The sequence below is a fragment of the Lepisosteus platostomus genome, chromosome 13 (genome assembly GCF_059453375.1).
Source record: "Lepisosteus platostomus isolate fLepPlt1 chromosome 13, fLepPlt1.hap1, whole genome shotgun sequence".
NCBI classification, from domain to species: Eukaryota; Metazoa; Chordata; class Actinopteri; order Semionotiformes; family Lepisosteidae; genus Lepisosteus; species Lepisosteus platostomus.
In genome coordinates, this window is record NC_142623.1 from 18920574 (window position 1) to 18927947 (window position 7374).

Below are 7374 nucleotides of genomic sequence, written 5' to 3' on the forward strand. Positions count from 1 at the left end.
GTTAAGTAGCTGCAGATCAGCATTTAGAGAATAGGATTTTCAGCACCTTGGACAGAGCACTAGTTTGCAAGAAGCTGGATCCTACAGTGCAGATCCCATTTGGAAATATCTTTTTTTTTTCACATCACTGGAATGTGGATTGATAATAGAATATAGTTTTTTATACAATTTGAAATGAAGGAAATGCTATTCACATAACAAAACTATAAAAGAGTCATAGAAAGATAAAGACTGTCTTCCCTGCATTAATGTAATTACAGTAACGCTATAGAACCAGTAATACAAGAAATACTTGTGTTTGGGTTGAGTATTGGTTAATAGAAAACATAACTGTTAATGCTCAAATTAGGAGGATATAATTAGTGGAATGCCACAAGGAGCTGTATTAGGACCGCTGATGTAACCAATTTGTATCAATTTCTGATATAATATCAAATAAACTAGTTACTGTACTTGTGTCCCATTCAGGGTATACCTTGCCTTGTGCCTGTTGCACAAGTAGGTTCCAGCTCCGCCACGATACTAAATTAGATGAAGCAATTAGAAAATAGATGAATAGATAAATTAGTCACACTTGCAGGCAATAGTGGAAGAGGAAGATTAGAAAACTCTGTAGAAGCTGCAAATAAAATCCAAAGATTTAGAAACAAACTCAGGACTAGTTAAACAACTGTATTACATTACATACAAGTGAGAATAACAAACTATAAATGCAAAAATGGATAATACTGAGATCTGTATGAAAAAGATATATGTTGACACATCATTGCTATCTACAATAGACAGTGCGGGAAAGTAATAAAAAGGCAAACAATATGTTCAAATATATTAGCGTACAATTTTGGTCAATACAATTTAAACAATATTTCTGGTCGACAAACTATCTGGAGAATATCAACCAAATATACTGTATTCTGGGGTCAAGGGAGTGTCCTACATTAACATGCTGAAGGGCTTTAACCTTTTTAGTACTAACCAGAGAAGACTAAGAGAGGACCTGTGACAAGCAGTCAAAATCTTTAAAGGCATTGACAAAGTCAACCCAGAATATTTCATCTGTGTGTGCAGTGAAACAAAAAACAGTGGAACCAGGTGGAAACTACATAAATGTGCATTTTAAAGCACAAACAGAATACAGTTATTGTATTTACACAATAACCTTGGTTTCTTTCAGGGAAGGGCTGCATAAGATCCTTGGATCAATTAACGACCAACTACCAAACAAGCTAGACAGGCTGAATAACCTCTAGTCTGTGACCATTCCAATATTACTCAAACTATGATCTTAAAAAAGGTTGAAGATGCATCCTTATGTTAAACAAAATTGCAGAAATGTTTAATGTAACCGAAAGAAAATGGCATACACAAATTGAAACAATACATTGCATAGAGATCGTGTTTGTTACTAATTGCTGTGCGGTGTTAGTATTTATGTTTTTATTGTATTCCCATGTTGAAGCCATGATTATGTGAGGTCAACGGCTTAAAAAGTTATCGCAGACGAACTAAAAACCACACAGAATAGCTCTTTTGTTGGTTAGCACGGTATTGTGACAGTGTTGCAGTTGCAATTCTAATCGGCCCCGCTAGGTGTACTCAGAGAGCTATGTAAAGATGTACTCTGAAACCCTATGGTTGCACGGGAGATTTAAAACGTACGGGCACATCTTTCTCTTGAGAATGGGGATAAAGAAAAAGAGCCTTTCGAAAACTATAATATTTCAGGAGTGGCAGAGATGACTATGTTTTAATGTACAGATCACAGAGCTTTTCTCCAATCTGACTATCTGTAACAAATGGCTCGCGCGCAGGCAACTAATTCTCATCACCAACAGCTCAAACTACCACTTTCAAATCTCCCTTTGATTTAACACCTTGCATGATCAGCTCTCTGTCAGGCTCCCTGATGTAACTAGAAGTCCTTAGAATTGAGTACTGCCATACACTGTCACTTTCCAAGGCAGTCCTGCATGTCTGTGACCTCCGCTTTAAAAGCCCTCCTTATTGAAAGCTGTTGACAATAACCTACAGTACCTCTGAGTCCAGACTAGCTGTCTTTCTATCTTAAGGAATAGACAGATGTGAGAGGTAGAGATATGCATGTAATATAAATAAGCATGATAAATGAGTGACACTGAGGATGACAAGACATCCACCTGGTTGAAATGGAAAAGGATGTATATGTTTTTGTGGACTCCTTAATGTTTTTATTCAGAATACAAAATGCTAGGACATAATGTGAAAAGGGCAGAATTCAAGCCAAAGGAAGTTATGTGAAAATTACACTTGAGAATTGAAAATAACTTGTGAATACTTTGTAGAATTTTGGTTGCCGTATTTCAAAAGGACATTAGTGTTCTGGAATCATTCCAGACCAAGACCACATGGGTAATCCCTGTCCTTAAAGGCAAATATCACACAGGAAAGTCAAAGAAACTGAATTTCTTTAGTTCTAAGCCAAGGAGACTACAAGGGCACTTGCTCGAAGTATTTTAAATCATCACAAAATCAACCCAGAGGGTTTGTCCAGCACTGCAAAAAGGACAGGAGAACACAAGAAAGCTCAGTGTACTTAGAAGTGAATTTTGGATGCTCATCTGTACACAAAGGGTTGTGGGATTCTGGAACAAACCACCGACATTTTATTGAAGCCAGTTCCATTAAAACCTTCATGAAATTGATGAATGATCCTTGCCTTGATTGGCTACTACAGTAGGTATCAAATGAACTGAATTACAATTTCTCATTCATATATTATTATGTTCTCTAACCACTAACTGTCACGTACTGTACTTCAATTCCTTTAATCTCCACATAAACCAACAGTTTACTTTCCTTTCCTCCTAGACCCTCTGTTTAAATTGTTAGCCCAGAACAATTTCTGGGGGAAAGCTACATTCCCCCAGACTTGAGTGGCTCATGTTCAGCCTCCCTTTCTCCACACACCTTTCTCTGTACAGTAGCACCTAAACCAGAGTATTTCTTGCTTTTCCTTAGCAATGGCAGTTACAAGAGCTCTGTGGATCTCAGCAAGGTAAGTCTGGTGTGACTTTAAGTGCACAAGACTCTCTCTTATCCCGCCAATAGGTCCCCAGAGGGCAATCAGCCATAGGGCTGGAATTAAGTGAGTCAGCGCGGTTATCTGCAGACAAGAAAAGGCGTTAATCACTGCGTTTCTTGGCTCTTCCAGGGCTCATTAAGGCCTTGCAGAGAGAGAGAGAGACAGAAAGAGCACGCGTGAGGGAGAGAAGGGAGTTCTAACAGTCACACAGAGGCTGGTGCCAAAGTATTGAGCTCCTCTAGCAGAGTGGGAGCGAATATCCTCGGCTGAGATGTGTCAAGGTAATGCTCCTGCCATTGTCATCAGCACAGGCAATCAGCGTTGAAATGTCAGCATGAGCGTCGCTCGAGGGAGGATTGATTTTCATTTTTCCCCCTCCAGGAGAAAAAGCAGTCTTTGACATAGAAAATCAAAGAGGCTTCCCAGTGCTTCTTCTGGTTAAAAGCCTCCATCCTGGAGTGAAAGACAGAGGGGGAATCGCTGAACTAGGGTAGGCGAATACAGCCAATCAATCCACTTTACAATCAGCCTTTATTTATTTTTTTAAGGAATCTTTTACTGGGGAGCACTTTCTCGAAGTGTTCAGTAATCGGTCATGTTACACTAAAGGTGAAAAGTGCTTCCTAGGTATGGAGAGCTTACAAGACTGTAGCCCCTTACGATTGCGTTTAGGGAACTGAAAGTACAAGAGTCCCTTTACATGGGGGCATTGGTTTATTTCTGGGTTCAGCGATCTCCTGCTTAAAATCTCTCCACGAGTAATCCAGCCTTGCCAATGCCCTGCAGGTTACACAAGGCAAATTGTTCTGGAATTCGGGTTCTAAAGAAAAGAACACAAGAAAGCTTCCAAACAAAAACCTTTGGTGGATAGATGCTTTCTGATCACACAATCACCTTCTGCCTGGGTCTTGGGGCAGTCTCATTACCCATATGTGCAATTCTCTTAGGCCTGAATAATCCTTTTGTGCAATTCTCTTAGGCCTGAATAAGAATGCTCTTAATTTCCACTTGTGTTCACATAAGGTTACACAATAGTTGCAAATATATATTTTTTCATTTGGTTGCTAGAAACTGTGTCTCATCTAGCTATCTGGGAAGGATTCTAGAGGACCTATTTTAAAAATGAATCTGGGCAGCTTATTCTAGTCACCCAGGAACAAGGCTATAGACTTGGACAGAGCTCTGGAGAGTTTAAAAATTGACATAAGGAGAATCGAGCCCCCATTTTCAGCACTGCCACTCCACATGCTACAATACACAGTCCCATGACCAGCTTTGACCATGACAAAATGTTGGCAGCATTCATTGGTGCCAATCTTGACCCCCACCTGGTCAGACCCATCATGGTGCAACAGGAGAGCACAGCACAACAGAAGAGTTATAAGAATGTAGATACCGAAATCAAGCACTAGAAGTTAAGAAACTGCAGAAAGAGCATTCAGCCTACTTCATGTGCTAGGCATGCACAAGAATAGTCAGCTCATACCAGAAGTAATAATTTGAAAAAATAACACAAGATGGATAATTAACCAGACTGACCAGCTGAGCACATGCTGACACTGGGCCACGGTATGCTGGGAACAGAAAGAGTCAGCTGTGACATGAAATCCATCAAATGAAAAGTTGTTTTTTTTCCTCCCTCAAACACGATCAGTGACCCTGGGTAATTGTCTGTCAACTCTGCAGTAAAACAAATTGCAATCTCTCGATTACGTAAACAAAAAAGAAACTTTTGGACTTTTCACATAAGTTTGCTGCATGAAACTCCTTCACTTCTGCTCAATGCGCAATTGTCTCCAGGCAAGATTGTGGCTGGCGTGTTTGTGCAGTGCTAATGAAATTAGTGGGTTTAAAAGCTGGAGGTATGTGTGTGCCTGCGTATGGGGTGTGTGGATGGTGGGGGGGGGGCACTGTGTGGAGACGACAGTTGTGGGAGGTTGTCCTGCGATTCTTCCATGGAAAATCAGATTCTGTATGTTAATGCGATAAATTGATGTTAATGTCTAGGCTTATATGGTAACTGTAGAATACCGCCCCCAAAACTTTCTTCTGGATTCTGAAACAGACCTAGAAAGAGACACTTGGATCCTTACTGAATTACTCGGGGGCGATCAAATAACTGTGCAATCAAAAACCGACATTTTCTTGACCTCCAAGTATTTAATTTAATCACTCATAATCAAGCTTCTTGCCACCTCGTTTCATTACAGAGTCACTTTCCACAAAATGGATTTTGTCTGTGAGATGAAAAGTACATAACATGCATTGAGCAGTCTGAGGGGGACGAAAGTACAACGGTAATTATCATCAGAAAACTGAAGTGCAGTAATATATTTACCTCTATTATTGTAGTGGAAATAGTGATACACCATGGTGATAATCAATTAATGCTAGAATTTTATAACTTGCCATGTAGTGAACGTTTTGAACAGTTGTACTTTAGTAACTCTAATGTAAAGGATATGGGGTGGCAGAGGTGCAAACCATAGAGCATAACAGTTTGGTGGGGTTTCAGGGTGTAAAAAAGTTTGCAAAGGTTTTAATCAAGGACGTCAAATGGTTCAATAAAGTCTTGAATTAAGGGATTATGTTTAGCAGGACAGAAAACCAGCAGGTGTGTGAGCCTCCAGGAACAAGATTGGGAAACCCTTTTCAAGGACACAAAAACTGATTTAATACTAGAATGAATATCAATGTACATTTTCACGTGGTAATTAAAAAGTCACCATGTTATAAAAACATAGAGGGCCTTGAAAGTTACTGTATGTACCCCCTTTCCAGTAATGTTCCATTTTATTCAGTTACAAAAAATGTATATGCATTGCCCTACAGAGTGATTGGGACAAGAGATCAAGAAAGGGCTCCAGTTACTGATGACTTGCCACTGGAGGTTGCTATATGACCTCTGATTTTTAGAAATAGCCACAGTGGGTGTTGATGATCTAATGATCTTGGTGACGGTGTTGAGAATTTCACATTCTTATATTTGATTAGGTCTTGTGTAGTACATAAAGGGAAAGCATGGCAGTTTTGGTGGTTGTTTTTTTTTAACAATCTTGAAAAAGGCCTATAATAAACTATTTTGTATTAATGTTCACACCTTACTAGCTTTTGTATTTTTGTATTATATTGAGACCCTACATCAGTAAGGATCTTTCACTGTGAATATTTTTGATTAAAACTCTCTCAAGCTTAATGTTTTCTCAGGATGATAGACTCGGAAACAAACCCAACATTATGACCAATTCAGGTGGTTTGAAAACCATGTTAATTATAGCTTTAACAAGCAATTGTTGGACTGGTGATTCCTAACCCTATTGACGGGGACTGTTTCATAAAGTGAGATAAGTCAGTTAACCGGATAACTTTAGTGAACATGATGACAGAAGTCTCAATTTTTGGTTTCGTGAAACAAGATTGAATTGTATACTGTTAAGCAGCATACCCTCTATTCTTAACCTGCTCCAGTGTTACTTTGAGGTTAAGAGCTTGACTCACAAGCAGTCACCCTGCAAAAAACAATGTCACGTTTCTTCACAGATCCAGTTGACATTAGAGCTTTGTGGGGAGAATAAAGATTTAGAGGTTGCCAATACCCTTTACTTTTACCCTTTACTGTAGTTCATAGATGATTTCTATTTGAAAGACACCATTTTGGCAGACGGGGTATACTTAACATTCATCAACTCTTACTGTACATGGTTAATACTGCTTGTCGTAGCTCAGCGTTTAAAGACATTTGAACATGGTTCCTAGGGCTGAGGTTCCATGTGAATGCAGTTTTTTTTGTGTCGGTGACTTGGAGAGATTCAGTAAAGCAACAGTGTGTCTTGCAATAAAGAAAGCTGTATTTGCTCTAAAAGATTTGCACACATTCATAATGTTTCCCAGCCATACATTAATGAATACCATCAAACAGGTGTTTCATGAAATAGCTGGTAATATTCTCATATTTAATTCTATCCACTGTTAATGCAACTTCTGTTCTCTGTAGCTATGCACTATGATCTGAACATTTTGTGCAGCATCTCCTAATATAACAGGTGTTCTGCACTCCACAGACATCCTCATTAAAGCTCCCACGGGGCCAAACAAGGCTGATTTTTAAAAAGAAAATCAATTTGCAGCAACAATGTACAGTTAAAAAATAAAATTCTAGCCTGAAATATGAACATTGCTTACCACAACAGACAATAGAAATTATCAACCATTTCCATCAAAAGTGCCTACGATAGGTGTTATCTAGACTTAGACCTTCATAATGTACAGTTTCCATTATCATGTTGCTTCCTTGTTATGAAATGATCTGTGAT